The sequence below is a fragment of the Lissotriton helveticus genome, chromosome 3_1, assembly GCF_964261635.1.
Source record: "Lissotriton helveticus chromosome 3_1, aLisHel1.1, whole genome shotgun sequence".
NCBI classification, from domain to species: domain Eukaryota; kingdom Metazoa; phylum Chordata; class Amphibia; order Caudata; family Salamandridae; genus Lissotriton; species Lissotriton helveticus.
Window position 1 is genome coordinate 1412428107 of NC_136061.1, and position 16208 is coordinate 1412444314.

At 44.8% G+C, this 16208-nt stretch overlaps 1 long non-coding RNA gene across 1 annotated transcript; it reads left to right on the forward strand.

The window, feature by feature from the left end:
* The first annotated feature begins 398 nt into the window (after positions 1-398).
* Positions 399-15742, forward strand: LOC144823497 (uncharacterized). Its single transcript, XR_013608804.1, has 3 exons — positions 399-483; positions 12999-13171; positions 14300-15742. It is a non-coding gene; the product is annotated as an uncharacterized LOC144823497 (long non-coding RNA).
* The last annotated feature ends 466 nt before the right edge of the window (positions 15743-16208 follow it).

Consider the following 16208-nt stretch of genomic DNA (forward strand, 5'->3'; position numbering starts at 1 on the left):
ACAGACAGTTAAAGCTACCTTTAGGTAGTACCTAAATTGAGCTGGTGGTTACTGGTGAGTGGCAGATGCATTCTTTCCTGCCCAAGGGTACTCAAATGGTTGTCCTGCAGGTGCACACCCACAAAAAAACATATTTGTACCAGAAAAACATATGTACAGTCCCAAAGACTCAAGATGCCATCTCTGTTTTGTTTTCCCCCATCCAGGTAAAGGCATAGAAGTAGAGTCAATGAGACAGACACTGAAGATTGGCTGGGTGACACATCATCAGTGTGAAAAGTCAGTCTTTAAATTAAAAACATATGTGCTTAGAGGAAGTTCCATGACTCCCCATTACCCGTGTTCCACTTCCTACTGCCCTGATTGCTTGCTGAAATAGCTGCATCAAGATGTGATCTCAATCTTTGTAGCACAGGAGACGGGCCACCACCAGCAAGAGACGGGCCACCACCAGCCACATGGGCGAGCTCAAAGGCATGAAAGGTAAAGAGGCCCTCCAGCGCCACCTCCTCGCAAATCCACTTTTCTAGATAATCCAGCATTCTGGGACCCTCAATTTTCTCAGGCAGACCCATGAACCTAATTTTGTTACGACAGGAGCAGTTTTCAGCATCCTCTGACCTGCTCCAGGGTGTGGATTTAGCCCACATGTCTGTCAGTCACTCTGCAGTCGATAGGAGTGTGGCCTGTATGTCTGCCATTGTTCTCTCAGTGGTAGTAACTCTTTCACCCAAACGTCAGTAGGCCCTTATCTACCCACAAAGTATCTCTTTTAGTTTCCAATGTCTCCTGTGAGGATGGATTGGCCTGTATAACATCTTGTAGTGGAAGATTCTCAGACAAATCAATAAAACATGCGGTGGATTCTGCATCAGTCTGAAGTTTGAGCGCGCCCCCATGGTCCTAGTCTCATTTGCTGGTGGTCTTACCCAAAGTCGTCTAGAGGCAAAAAAGGTTATGTGGCTGATAACGGTGTTTGTTATCAACAAGGCTCTTACGGTGCTCTTTTTGAGGACCAGATAATGGTCAGCACCTCTGACTCGCGCTGTCCGCAGATCAAGTCAGCGGGTCTAAGAGTTGAATTAGGCAAGTGAGTCCGCCCTCAGGTGTAGGACTGCTCGCAGTAGTATTGACGGTTGTGGACCTACAGGTGTTACAATATGTGATTGCTTGTCCGAACTACTAGTGTCCAGGGGTGAGGGTACAGGTTCCCAGCCCTCCCTTGTCCTTCTCTCCCTAGTAGCGGGTGGCCAGCAGAGTCAGCAGAACACAGGCCTCCAGTGGGACCCTCATGTCCACTGGGCCATGTCAACATCTGCAGGCCCTACCGGGTAGGATCAACTACAGCGCAGGGGGGCGATGTGGCCAGGTCTAGCTGTTCCAGCTAGCGCATCCACAGCTCCGCTGGTCAGGATCACTCCTCTCTGGGTGTCACCAGCTGCCTGGAGGTTTGCCCAATCTCCTCTCACCCGAGGGGTAATGAAATGGCTCTCCACGAGTCAGTAGCCACTCCCAGAGCCGCCCATCAGCCTATGAGCTGATAGGCTCCATGTACCCAGTTCTAGCAGTAGGGCCTAACACTGGGAGAGCTTACCATGTAGGCGGAGGCACAGAGCTCACGCCTCGGGCGGCAGGGATCAAGACTCAACTCCTGCCGCCTTCATGGGGGAACAACATTTTTTAAATGTCTTTTACATTTGTTAGGGTGTGGGGTTTATCAATTACAATCCAACTAAGATCATTTTCGGAATGATTAATTTCCAAGAAGTGTGCAGTGAGTTTTGCCATTGTCTTTTTGCACCTCACATTACTCATGTGTACCAAAACCCTTATCTTAACCTGTCTTGTGGCCTATGTACTGATAACCACAGGACATTTTATCAGCTAGATGACATTCTCTGAATTACAGGTTGCATGGTTCCTCAATTGCCACGGGTATTTCAAACCAAGGCCCACAACTTTCCTGTTTGTAGTCAATGGGTAGGCTTTTCATGTTCCACAGGAATAATGCCCTGTCATGTGGGGTATACCCCTGGGTCTCTGCTCCCCCTCAACCCATGATCTTTCTGACTGAGGTCTCATGTGCACCAGAATGTTCCATATGCTTACACTTTTTCTAAAGAATCTACTATTACAGCCATGATCCAGTAAGGTTGACCTCAGGTAGAACAAATCATAGTTCCACCAGGCTCAAAATGAATAGTCATATTTAACTTAGCCATAAGATCTCTCTCCAATAGATTTGCTGAAAACAGTAAACAGTCATCAATCTACCCCCCTCCTATTTCCATCTCCACTGCTTTAGTAAACAAAATCGTCATTACTGAGAATCCTTGTGTGTCTATTGAACTATTAGAAATTGGAAAGTCTCCCTCTCTAATACAAGGTCGGGTTGCTCCTGTATCTATGAGCAATGCATACCTCTTGTTATTGATAACTTCCATCACAGTGGGTTCCTCATTTGTCCTGCACATCACTGGCAAAACTGGACAAATGGAACTATTCTGTGGGCACCTTCGTTGCGTATATCCTCCCACATAATTTGTTTGGAATGGGTTTCCTCTTCTGACAATCACACCTCCCTGTCCACTGTGAGGTGAAGTCCCCAATGGGGGTGCTTGGCATTTATTGCACCTGAGGCTTTGCTGGTTGCTGCAGACTTTGTGGTGGCATCTGAGGTACATATATTATTTGCGAGTTTGACTGTTACTGCACTACTGTATTTCCTGGCTGATTGTAAACTCCAGTCCTTCCATTTTGCTCACCCATCTCTTAGTTCTACAATCTCTAATAAAATGTTTATATCTATGATAGTAATGACATGTTTGATCGATCCCTTGTGGACCTATCCTGCCTCTCCCTATTCCTCCTTTTCCTCATCTGCTACTTCCTTGTGCCAGTATACTATCCTACTTTTGTGGGTACTGTTATTGGGTGGTCACTGGGACCGATCCCCCAGACATTGTAGTCACCTGAGTAGTGGCTGCTACAATAGCTCCTTCCACTGCTCCTTTCTTTGCCAACTTTTGCATCACTAACTTAGTTGCTGCTTTCTCTGTCACCTCCTCCTTATTTCTCTCTTTCTCCTGCTTCTTTTTACAAAAATTGATTATATGTCTAGGGTTTAGTTTCCAATGCCATTATACTATCAAGGTTATCCTGTACATCAGAGGGTAACTCTTCCTTCACTACATTGTAAAACACCACTGCATTTCCTCATGTAACTTCCCAGCCCTGACCTACTTCTTGAGTCCATTTTTCCTTCATCCTGCTGATAAACTGAGCAGGAGTGTTGCTTGCTTGCAGAAGGGGCGAGTTGCTGAAGCCCCACGGACTGTGCTTCTCCTGGGAACCTGTTTCCTGAACCTGTGATCCCACTCCTCGCGGCCCCCGCTTCGCGGGCGCCGCTCGTGCTGCTTAACATTGAGGGAGCGTTGTCCCCACTTCCTCACCGGACTGGGAAGTTATCTGCAGCGGAATACCTACACAGAGGCCCACAGCGGGACTGCGAGGACCAGCGTGCAGTGCGGCTTGACCTGCCGCAGCTGTTCCTCTTCCCGCCTCCACCCTGCACCTTAAAATCTGGGCTGGTCATTGGTTACCTGTGTTGCTTGCAGAAGGGGCGTGCTGCTGAAGCCCCGCGGACTGTGCTTCTCCTGGGAACCTGTTTCCTGAGCCTGTGATCCCACTCCTCGCGGCCCCCGCTTCGCGGGAGCGCTCATGCTGCTTAACATTGAGGGAGCGTTGTCCCCACTTGCTCACCGGACTGGGAAGTTACCTGCAGTGGAATACCTACACAGAGGCCCACAGCGGGACTGCGAGGACCAGCGTGCAGTGCGGCTTGACCTGCCGCAGCTGGTCCTCTTCCCGCTTCCACCCTGCACCTTAAAATCTGGGCTGGTCATTGGTTACCTTTGTTGCTTGCAGAAGGGGCGTGTTCTCTTTTACTACATAGGTTAACCCCCATTTCCGGCCCGCGGGATGCGCGCGGACGCGCCCGGGCAAAGCCCGGGCCATGGGGGGGCCCGTTTGTGCCCGTTCGTGACTGAGTGAGACTGGACTGGGCCCTCTCTCTAAACCCTGAGCTTGTCTAATTTGTAAGTTCACTGTGCTATTTTTAAAGAAGTTGTCTATTATATTTTATTTATCTGTATTTTAGACGTGTCTCTGTGCCTTCCTCCCTGGGCCAGCCAACATCATGACTACTCGAGGCTCACGGAGCAAAACGGCACCGGGGGGGGGAGACTAACAGGCCCAATAAACAGCTTTATTATAAGGGCAAATACGTTTATTGACCAAGAGATTGTCATGATGGAACGTAGAGTTTCCCAAGACCTTGCCCTGGCAAAAAGATCGTCCCTGGGTCTTATTTCAGCTGCTAGAACCCCTGTTAAGGGTAAGGAAAGAGCCCTTGTACATGCTCATGCTGAAGTTCATAGTGTTCCAAAAGAGGTAGACTTATCGGTATCTCAGTTTTTAACTGACTCACAGTTAAGCCTTGCCTTGTAAAAAACCCTGAACTAATTTCGAAATTACCGATAGGTAACAACACTATCGAGCAGTCTAGGGGCGGGAGGGAGGGCGCCATGCCAAAGAAAAAAAAGGACAAAAAGAAGAACTTAAAAACAAATATGGGGGTAACTCCTGAAGTACCTGATAACACTAGAGAGGAATCTGACCAACTACCAACACTGGGTCAAGCACATCCAGATTTAGATTTAACAAACGGGGGTGTCAGTTTAGTAAGCTCTGAGGCTTCAGCTATCCTTGCTGGTGATATTGACACTGATGAAGTGGAGGGGCTACTTTTAACTAAAATGGGCGAGGTACTCAAACTTCATCTCTCCCCTTTAAAGACTAGATTGTCCTGCATAGAGAAACAGTTAGCTGATTTATGTGCCCTCATTAAAAACGGAACAACCAAAGTGGCATCTAAAAGCAGGGCTACTAAACCTAATCAATCATCTCATTCACAAATCAATAAACCTGTGGGCCCTCCTGTAAAAATCATAACTACCCCAACGGTGCAGGCTAAACCGAAGACCCAGGTAGTCACAGAGAACAACAAGGGAATTAATCCCAAGAACCCCACTATACACCCCAGTCAGGAAGGAAGATCAAATGGGGTTCTGTCCGCGCCTCCTAATAGAGCACGGAACAGGGGAGGAGGTGACGGCAGACCCATAGTGAACTTACCACCTGAGTCAGCTCCATATGTGGTGGGAATGACGGGGGTTCCAGAGTTGACCGATCATAAGGAGGAAGCGATTTGGTCATTGAAAAACAAGGTCCAACACTAGCTAAATAGCAATAGACCGCCCCCACCAAATCGCTCAAGCAGGATCTTAACGGTCCGCAGGGTACACTGGATAGGGAAGGAAAGGAAAACAATATCGGGCGATTGCATTGTGATAAACTTTGAGGACCCACACACGGTTGATCATATCTGTTCTTGGAATTTGCAAGGTGGAATTGAAGGCATTGAGACCAAACACCTTTCCTTTTTTTATCCACCTAGTTGGCGTCCTGGCTTTGGTTATGATGCTTTTGAGGGAAACTGGCGTAGAGTAGGCAGACGAGACTGGGGGGGTGACTGGGGGGATTGGAGCGATAACTTCAATTTCAACAGAGACCCAGCCTATAGAGAGCCCTGGAGAGGTATTCGGAGGGTAAGGATGTGGATTTAGCAGTAACCCCCACCTTTTCATGCCCTATAGTAAATGAGAAGTCAAGGTTAATTACCCCAGTTAATACATTTATCGAGACCCCCAGAATAAGTAGCCCAACTCGAAGTAAGATATCTGTTGAGAATAGGGGGGACGTTGACTTTGGACTGGCTCACTTACCCAGCCCAGGCCGAAATCCAATCCATATCGCTCAAGATGCAGGGGCCAAAGTCCGCTACGGGAAAACAGGCGAATGCACGTCCAAATTTCCAATTAAGAAAGGCGTCCGCCAGGGATGTATCCTGCCTCCATTTCTCTTCAATTTGTACTTTAATGGGGCAGACCATTTAATAAAACTGGAGGTGGATTACCCCCAAATTGATGGAGAATGTGTGCCTATTTTACTGTATGCCGACGATGCGGTCATTATGGTTAGAACTCAAATAGGCCTTCAGAAGGCTTTAACTCGCTTCTCGGCATACATGGGAGATAGGGGCCTTAAGATCAATATAGGGAAAACCTTTACCATGTGCTCCTCGAACAAGGTAAAAATTTCCTGCAACACACATTTAGAAAAATCAAAGATAGGCTTAGTTAACACTTTCTCATACTTAGGGATTGTTTTTAATAAAAGGGGTACCTGGAAATCAGCCATTATGACTAGGAATCTAGCCTTTTCACGGGCAATTGGTGTTTTGAAACAGTTTCGCAAATAAGCTAGGGGACAGGCCAGTACGCATCCTGCTTGATATATATCGGGCCAAATGTGTATCCACGGCTGTGTATGGAGCTGGTATATGGGGGGATAGCAGATTGTTATGAAATTCAAACAAAGGAAAATGGTTTCCTGTGTTATCTGCTTGCTGTTCTCCGGTCCAACTCCACTTATGTCTGTCACAAAGAACTAGCTTTGCCCTATATCTCAGATCTAATCAAAATTAGCCCTGTGTTGTTGTGGCACAAGATCTGGACTTCAACAGAAACAGCTTTTAATAGGGTGATTATTGCGGACTGTATTAAACTTGAAGGGTTTAAACAGATTCAGTGGCTCTCCTATGTTCAGGAATTTTTCAAAAACATAGGGCACCCTGAATTTTATAACTCGCCTATGTCATTGTCTCTAATCTCCAGAAAGGCCTTAAAGGAATCTTGTCGTGCCTCTCTGGAAGATCGACGCTGGTGTTTTAAGGGGAAAAAGGCCTCTGTTATCCATCACCAATTTTTGGTACAGAGCTCTGGACTACAGCTTTATCTATCACCTGACCAGACAAGCTATAGCAGAATGCTTTTAGCACGTCTGAGAACTGGAAGCTTTTTCAGGCTGCTAACATTTCCAAATTCAAATGATTGGTCGTCACAGTTAATAAACTGCCCGTGTGATGATTCCTCCACCCAATCTACCATACATTGTGTTCTGTTCTGTAGATTCTATGAGTGGGGGCGGAAGAGATATTTATTACCTCTTCTCAAGTTCTGGAACCTGAGACAATGTAGACCAGCATTATTTAAATTACTTACCTTGCCCGATGAAATGACTATTACTGCTGTATCTAGGTATCTGAAATTTGCGATTAGATGCAGATCTACTATGGCTTAAATTGCAAACCTACATGAAAATTAAGTGACTGTGTTTTTATTCTACTGTAGCATCCTATGTGAATTTATTGTGTTGAAATTATGACTTATGTTTATTTGTACATATTTTAAAAAATTTATTGTAATAGTCTTCTGATGTATTTATTTTATGTGCTTTTATGATTTTACTGTAAAATCGAATAAAGCTATCTTTGATTTGATTTGAACTGAGCAGGGTTCTCATTTGAATCCATAGATTGAGCCATGAGGGCCCAAGGTCTGGCCTGTCTGAATATATTTTCCTCCACTGATCCCAAATTACTGTCCGTACTAAATTGAATGGAGAACAATCTACCTAATGAGGGTAACACTTCTCACTCCAGCCTCCTGAAAAACAGTATCTGACTTATTTCCTATAAGAGAGCTAAGTCAACTCTTTCTGTGCCCTACTGCCAGGGCGATGCCTGCAGTTTGCTTTTCAAAGACTCTAATCCATTTCCCTTCCCCCAATGTAAATGGTGGTAATAACTTTTTAAGTTTTTCCATGTCCATTGAGACCAAAGAACATAATGAGGTGATCCAGATCCCTTGCATATCAGGGGCATCTGATCTATGGGAGTGACAGAATGTTGGAGGTTGTGCTGTCTGGCATAGTTTTGCCACACGTGAAAACATTTCCGTATGTAGGGATTATCTCAGTCTGGATCTCCCTCACCTTAAAGAATGCAATCCTCAGCATTTGCCATGTCACATGGATCAAAGGACCCTTCTCATGGCCATTGACTTATCTGTGGGGCTAAACCTTCAGTCCATCCTGCTAAATTAGCCACATAGGGAACAACACTGTACCAACTGTTTACCCCTTCAGCAACTATTTCACATTGGCGAGATCAGTGCAGCGTAAAACTGATTGAACACTCATGTGCTGCACTGATCTTTCATGTAGTGTCAATCCACTGATAGCTTAACAAAATCCCATCCTGGGGTCTGACTGGCCATGTGTTCCCTAAAACCTTAACTGCTCGTGCGTAGTTGCTCGGGGTTTCCTAGCTCTAGAGAGCATGTTCTGCTTTCGTTCTCTAGTGCTGGTGCAATTAGGCAATCCCATTGCTCCCTTTGTATGGTCAAGATCAATAAAGGGCCTTTCTTGAGTACTAATATAAGTAGAGTGCTAGCCTTTGGATATAGAAGTATTTCACCCATGTTGTCTACACACCTATGTAGGGACTGTACTCTATTTGCCATGCTCCCAAAACATCCCTGAATCTGTCCTGAAGGATTACTGGACAAGTGGCGAAGTGTGGCTCAATGGTTAGAGCGGCAGACCCTGATGCAGAGGTCTAGCCCGGGACCAGGGTTCAATTCCCCGCCTCGGCGGGTCTTGGGCTCAAAATTCCACAGACCTGATAATTCTCGCGTCGGTGCCTATTCCAATCATGGAGTCCCACTCTGCAACTCTGGGCAATAGCTTGCTTAATCTCCACAACGGCCCCCACAATGCTAAGGATGCCTGGCATCCACCTTGGGGGTGCCCAGGAGTGGACACCTCACAGGGAAAGCCAGGATGGGTTCCACAGCGGTATTCGCACAAGCGCCTTGAGACCCTTGCGGGTGAGTAGTGCGCAATACAAGTATCAATTTTTACATTTACATAATTATAATATTCTTCTCTCCCTGCTTCTCTTGCATCCCTTCAATCCTCACTGTGTGAAACCTTTCTTGAACGATCTCTGGTGAAAATATTACTTTCTTGTTCTCCTGCCAAAGTGTTAAATTATCTTCAGTCCTTCTAAAATCCTCATCTCTTTCTTGGGATACTGGCAATCATGCCATACTAACAGCCTTGTCTACACAGTCATTCCATCTAGCACCATCTGTATCTCTTCATTGTGGAGTAAACATTCACTCCTTAATTACCCTTCCTGCTACATCCCTCTTCTGTAATAAGTGTGATGTTGCTGATTAAACAAGCAATAGATTGGCACTGTCTCCTGGACCCTGCTCTTTACTTCCGAGGAGGAGGCTGGATCTAAATGCAGTGTAAACTTTGCTTCTAATTGTCCTGAAAACTGAGAGTCACCCACCTTTACTTCCCATCTGGGAGTACTCATGTGTCTTGGCTTTGATATCTGTGGGGCAACACTAGGGGATCCCTTTGGAGTTTGTGAAAGGGTCTCAAGCTCAGGATTCTCAAATCCCACTGTGTCTTCCTGAAGCTGCACCAGTGTATAAATACCAGGTGCCTTAGTAGAAGTACTTATAGGGCTATATGGAGGAGGGAGAGCAGACAGGGTACTACGGGTGTCAGGAGTCCTTAGACTTTTCACAAAGACTCGCCATAAAGCTAAAGTAGCTTCCTCGCTTCTGTAACTAGCTCCTGCATATCTACTCTTAAGGTGTGTAACAGTGTGTTCTAATATTTTGTTATTAAATGTCTTTTCCTTTGTCCAGGGGTATGTGTGTTTCTGGGCAGCCTTAAACCATTCCCTACAATATTTGTGCAACCTTTTCTGGTCACCTGGAAAACTGTTTTACATGTGCTCTAAGGGAGTCTCCCTAATCTCCCCATATTTCTATCAACTTTTGGAATTGATCTTTTATCTGTCTACTCAATAGTTCCTGTTTTACATTTTTACACAAGTCCTCATAAACCCTCAAAAAATCCATCAATTTGTCTTTTCAGTCATATATAAAACATGTCATAATAACATAATAAAATAATGGGGGAAATAGCAGAATGCTGATGGAGTGAGAAGCTCAGCTTAGAGCTCCACTCGGCCAAACCCCATCCAGTGCCATCTTATTATGATTCAGTTGGCCTGAAGGCCCATGTTTTGCCCAGAGGATCCCTGTGCACTGAGGAAACTGCCGACACACCTGTGGGTATGGCTACAGTCGCCATTCAGAGCTTTGTGATTTTGTCAACTGCCCCCGCAAGGCCACAGCTCAAGATGGAGGCAGCCTCACGATGCAGTGCCCCGGGAGAGTGGTAAACTTGGGGGAGGTTATCCTCGGAGGCTTGCTGATGCAGACACCGCAGCAATTGTATCTCCAGTGCCCTCCGGTTCCTTTGCCTAGAAGTTCCCTTGCCTCCCTGTGTTGGACGATCAGGGATTTTGGAGCCGGCAAAGACCCAAGGCGACAGTGGTGAAAGAGTGACATGGAGCCCCACGACCCAGGGTCGGAGCCCTCTAGGTGGGGTGATCACCTGTGTCCCAGTTCTGAGGGGGCAGTGGCACCCAAGGCTTTGGCCTTTTTCCTGGGTGCTGTGGCCCTGACCCCTGGCCAAGATGGAGACGGGGAGCGGTAGAAGCGGCCTGGCGCCTCTTGGCTGACTGCCACACCTGACACAGACGCCGGTGACAGGACCCTGACTACAGCCTGTGGAGAAAGAGAGCTGTGAGTGAGAACAGCTGTTCTTACGCAGAAATATCCCTTAGGACACAAATCCATTGCATACTTTAGTAGACAGTTGGATTCAGTGATAAGAGGACATTATCCTTGTGAGCAAGCTCTCACCACTGCAGCCTTTGCTGTAAGGAAGGGCACCCCCATTTTCATGGGGGCACCTCGGACGTTGTATGAAGAACATGCAGTGTTTGCTATCATGCAGAAGACTAAAAGCTTCACAGAGTGTCAGGATGTGAGGTAATACTGTCACTACCATCTTTGAAGGTTGTGAAGAGTCATACAGTGAATCCAAAGACATTCTTTGCTCATCCTATATTAGACTCTGAGGATCATCCACATGACTTTGAAATGTATATTCTTAATTAATCTAGTCAAGCAATAGGAAGCATTGTTTATTTTATTTATGGTTCTTCTACTATTGGCCAGGACACAGGAGTAATACACACGGGGCAGAGGAAGTTAAGGCACAACAGCATGATTTTTCAGACACACTCCATATAGTAGAGCAGTTAACACTACTAGCACATTATTCTACAGAAGCCTGGATTGTGGCTTTTAAGAAAGGAGTAGGAAAAGTCATCACAATCTATTCAGTTTTGGCTTTTGTAACTACAACTGTACATTCTAGCTTTATAAGATGGAGCAGGAGAGGCTTTTGTAAGTCAGACGGAAGTCCTATTTTGCATTGGAATCTCTTAGAAGCTTTAATAGAGGTACTTGCCTTACCACATGCAGTGGCAATTTTGAAATGTGCAGCACATAAAAGTAGACAGGATTTGCAGTAGCAGATTGAGCAACTAAAGATGCAGCTAGGTACACTCCCCCCCACCCCACCCACCCCCCAACGACCTGCGCCATCAGGTTAACAACATGTTCCTGTTTTGGGGGCTCAGAATGCCTCGCCATCTGAATTTGAATCTAACACTGCCACAGATAATGTTATGTCTCATTATGTTGAGACAGCCCATTTACATCTCTGAGAGTTACAGGAAGCTGCTCCACCACATGAGAAAAAGTTGTGGGAGACTAGAGGGCGCTCCCAGTAAGGGGACAATCTCATTTACAGACAGCTATCTACAGGTAAATCAGTGATGCCTCAGGCTTTACTTATGATAGCTCTTGATCAACTGCATTTAGCAGCCCATATCCCGAGAGATCATGTGTCTATGCAAATACAAGATTGTATTGTTCCCAATTAGCAAGATATGCTTACCATGTACCTTCATGAATGTACTGTTTGTCAACAATTCTTTCCAAATCCAACATTGAAGGTGGTAATTTCTACCATACCACGACCACAAGGTCTTTGTAAAGCTCTTCATATTGAGTTTGCAGACATGATAGACAGATGCAAGAACTATCAGCATCTCATAGTTGTAGTTGGTCCTTTTTCTCGATGGATTGAAGCAGGACCATGCATCTATTGTGATGCTAAGTCAGATGCTACTTTTCTGGTTCTTAAGGTGATTCTCCACTGGGGAATTCCAAAAAGGTAAAAGATCTGACAATGGCACACACTTTCTTAATGCAATATTCACATATCTCAAGACAATATCAGGGATAAAGCATTAACTATCTTCTGTATATCATCCCTGGAGTAATGGCATCATTAAATGTCAAAATGGCTTGCTGAAAAATAAGTTCAGCAAGGTATGCTCCACATTGCATAAAAGTGGTTGTGTTGGTTACTCTTAGCGCTTTTCTCCCTTAGGAATACACCTACTTCTGATCATCACCTCCCACTCCATCAAATAGTGACAGGGAGACCTATGATACTTGCCACCAGAAGTAAGGTTCTGGGGAAAGTAAATATGAAAGCATGTTTATCTTTATGAATTATGTAGAGTTCATTTCTAAACAGATAACCAAAGGGAAGGAGAAGCGTACCACGAGAGGTCGACCTTCCAATTTTGCACAAAGGCGATTAAATATTTGAAAAGAATTCTGTTGGGAAATTAAGAGAGACAAAGTTTGACGGGCCTTTCACTGAAACAATGGCCACACCCACTTCCCTCAAGGTAGACAGGAGGAAGCCTTGGATCCATTTATCGAATATCTGAATAAACCCAGCATCACATCAAAACCCCCCAGCGATATAAATAGAACAAAAGTGGAGACGAAGTTTGTGATTGTAAAAATTTCCCTCCACCTAGGCCTTTGGACAACTTTTTATAAATGTATATGAACAGAACGAAAGTTATGTATTTTTGTTTTCTTTTTCCTTTTCTGTTTCTTGATACTACCATTGCTACTATCACTCTTCTATAGTAATGTACATTTTAGCCCTACTAGTTATATCGCACACCTGAGAATAGAACTGTCTACTCATGCCAATGTATCCCATAGTATTCACACTAGGGGATATTCTCAAGAACGTGCGATAGTCGAACCAAGTACAGAGGACAACCAGAACCCCACAACCCCCAAGGAGGACAAGCCAGGGACCATCATTGGGGAGACGGTGGCAGGAGTTGGGGGACCGGACACTGCACAACATGACCTGAGCCAACAGCAACAGGGTGAGTAACGACCGGGGGGTGGGGGGGAGGGGGCTGGTGACGGTGGGTGTTGTGGCCCTCTTGGTACTCCGAGCTGCATGATCAGTAGCTTAATGACATGTGTTGGTCTTCAGATGTGGCTCTGGGCTGGGCTCCCTTTCATACTGCAGGTTGTCGTCCTGCTTAACACCAGTAAAAGGCAGGTGTTAAATCCCTGCTGCTAACGCGCCTTATCACCTGTTTTTGGATCGCAGATCTGGCTGGTCGTTGAAAATATAGCGAAGTGGTGTTTTCGTGTGTTTTTGCACGGGAACGTCTTCTCTGCATATCATTAGCGTTAGTTGTCGCTCTCATCCGTGGTGATGTTTTTTGCGGCAGCTATCGCTGGAAAACTGGCGATATCGGCAGTTTGCACCAGCTTGGGAATCAGGAGATAAATCTATTGCCACTTTTGCGGTGCTAAAGTGCAGATGAATCTGCGATAAGTCCGTCAGAATATGCCCCCAGGTTGTTAGCACAAGTCAGATATAGGTTCAGCAATCACTGAGTCATGTTTTGTATGATCTTTAATTCCTCATACTACAGGATCAGATAGGTTACATTCAACTATCAAACTACCCCCAAGCACAGCTCTATGTCTTTTACATCTTTACCTGTGTAAGATTAAGTCCCGAATGCAGCCAACCCATTAGGTAGAACAGTTTGTAGTTAATGTTGCAAAATATGATTCCTTAGCAGAAGTTTTATACATCCCAGATAAGCAGGACGTAACGGATGAGAAAGCACGAATGAAGAAAACAGGTCATCCTACTACTGCAGGATGGATACAAATGGTCTTAGATTTGAAGTTTCAAGGAGTAACATGCCCGCCTACCGAGTAGAACAGTTATTTAGAAAATCCTTGAACAACAGATTGTGTTCGTAGACCACGATTCAGAGTTACTGGATCAGTCTGTGACCATGATCAATGGCATTCTGATAATGAATTTTCCTGCAGGTTCCCATCTTTATAGAATGGTACTGATATTAGTCAGGATGTAGTGAAAAAAGTGTGCGTGTATATGGGATTATAATGTTGCACTTTACACTTGGATAGAAAGTACAATAAGTCCTCAGTCGTGAGATAAACGTCTTTTTCTTTATGTTTAGATAGGAAACGGCACCGTTAATGTAGGCACGGATATCAACTGCAGTGCCACAATGGATAACGCTGATATGCAGGGGGCACCTCCAGCCCATTGAACTATTATTGGCAGTGTGGAGAACTACTGTAGGCTCAGTTACCACTGAACCGGAGTGCCCTATGCACGTCGGTCACTTTACATGCCCCAGTCTTGGTAATTCCACAAGAAAATCTGTCAGTACTTCATGAACACCCCATGAGCTGTCCAATGACTTTGTTACATCATCATCGAAGGAGAATAACTGCAGAGTATTATGGCCCCACTACTTGGAATGATGTTCCCCAAGAGTAACAATTGTTTAATGATGCACATTTGTCCTTTGGATGTATTGTGCCATTTGTCCAGGCAAAGGCAACTGCTCCGTGGTTACATTTCTCACTACAAAAGATTGATTTACTGCCATAAAAGAAGAGCTGCATGCCATGAGAATGATGATAATGCAGCACCATTATGTACTTGACCTGATAATGGCCATGCAAGAAGGGGTATGCACAAAGATAGGAATTACGTGCTGTATTTATGTCCCTGCAAATGGAACTTTGTTAGAGGCTATACAAACTTTGCATTATCTACAGAAGAAAATGTTAGATAAAGGAGGTGCCCCAGATAATTGGCTTAGCAGGTGGTTTAGGTTACTACCATCATGGATGTCGGGACTGTTAAAAGTTTTATTTCCAGCTCTTGCAGCATTGTTATTGATATATTGTGGTATTCATTTAATTTTAGCTTGTTTATCAGTACAAAGGTGAGAGGCATGTTTCCAGTTAGGGCACCAACATGAGTAGTAGATGCTCAGGGCAATTCAGTGCTAAGTGTAGGCCCAGGTTTAGAGCCAGTAGTTGATGGCCATAACTGCCGACCTTGGGGCTAAGCAACCAGGTTTGAGTCTTGGCGTGAGCTCAACATACTGTGATTCTGGGAAATCGCCTAATCTCCCCTGGCCTACAAAAGATTAATGTGTCCTTGTGTATCGTAACTGGTGCTCCAATAACTTCGGGTCGAATTCACGCTATATAAAATTGCAAAAAGAAAAACGCGGCTAGAGGGGAGATGTGGCAGAGGAAATGAAACATGAAGAAATTATGATTCAGCAGACAACAGTAGAAAGCGATATAAAATTATACGTGCTAAAAGAACAGTATAGGCCCAAATCCCATGCTGATGCAAAAGAGGTGAAAAGTTCACTAGGAAATAGGGTGCATAACCAGCAATGTCTTAATTAAACAAACACCTAAGTTTGTAAACCTGAGGGGATTGATGGTCTAAGCACAGAAGCACGAATTCTGTTGTCCTAGTAAATTAAAAACATGATTGAAGAATAGGATCAGATTGAATTAGCCAAGAACACACAGAATCTGATAAGAAGTTGTGGGAGAAGAGCGATAAAACACACACGCAAATACACATGTATTCAAAAGAAGACAATAAATGGCTTGTTAAGCATTAGAACTGCAATAAAGAATGTGTAGGAATTAGGGACGCAGGTGAAGAGATGTTTTCTGTAGAAAATATGTAACTGCTGAGTAACCTATTGGTTGACCTTTGGTAAGAAGCATTGTTTATGTTGCTATTTAAGTGGCTGCCTGTGAAGCAGCAAATTGATACTAGCTGTTTACCTGTGTGGAGATAGCTACTCTCCCTGCAGTGACATTAAATCTGCTTTTGCTTTGCCAAGAAGAATCTTGTCTTTTTGTTTATCTTAAGTTTCCCTGCAACATTCGAGTTCCTGTCCAGGCGTGTGCCATTGTTTCTGCCAACATCCTCATCGTCACTACATGTATGTCACGATTCTGTTGGCGAGGAATTCTACAAGAACTCTCAACTGAGGGGACTTGATCGAAGAATGACTTTAACCACTCTTCAAACTGAAGCTT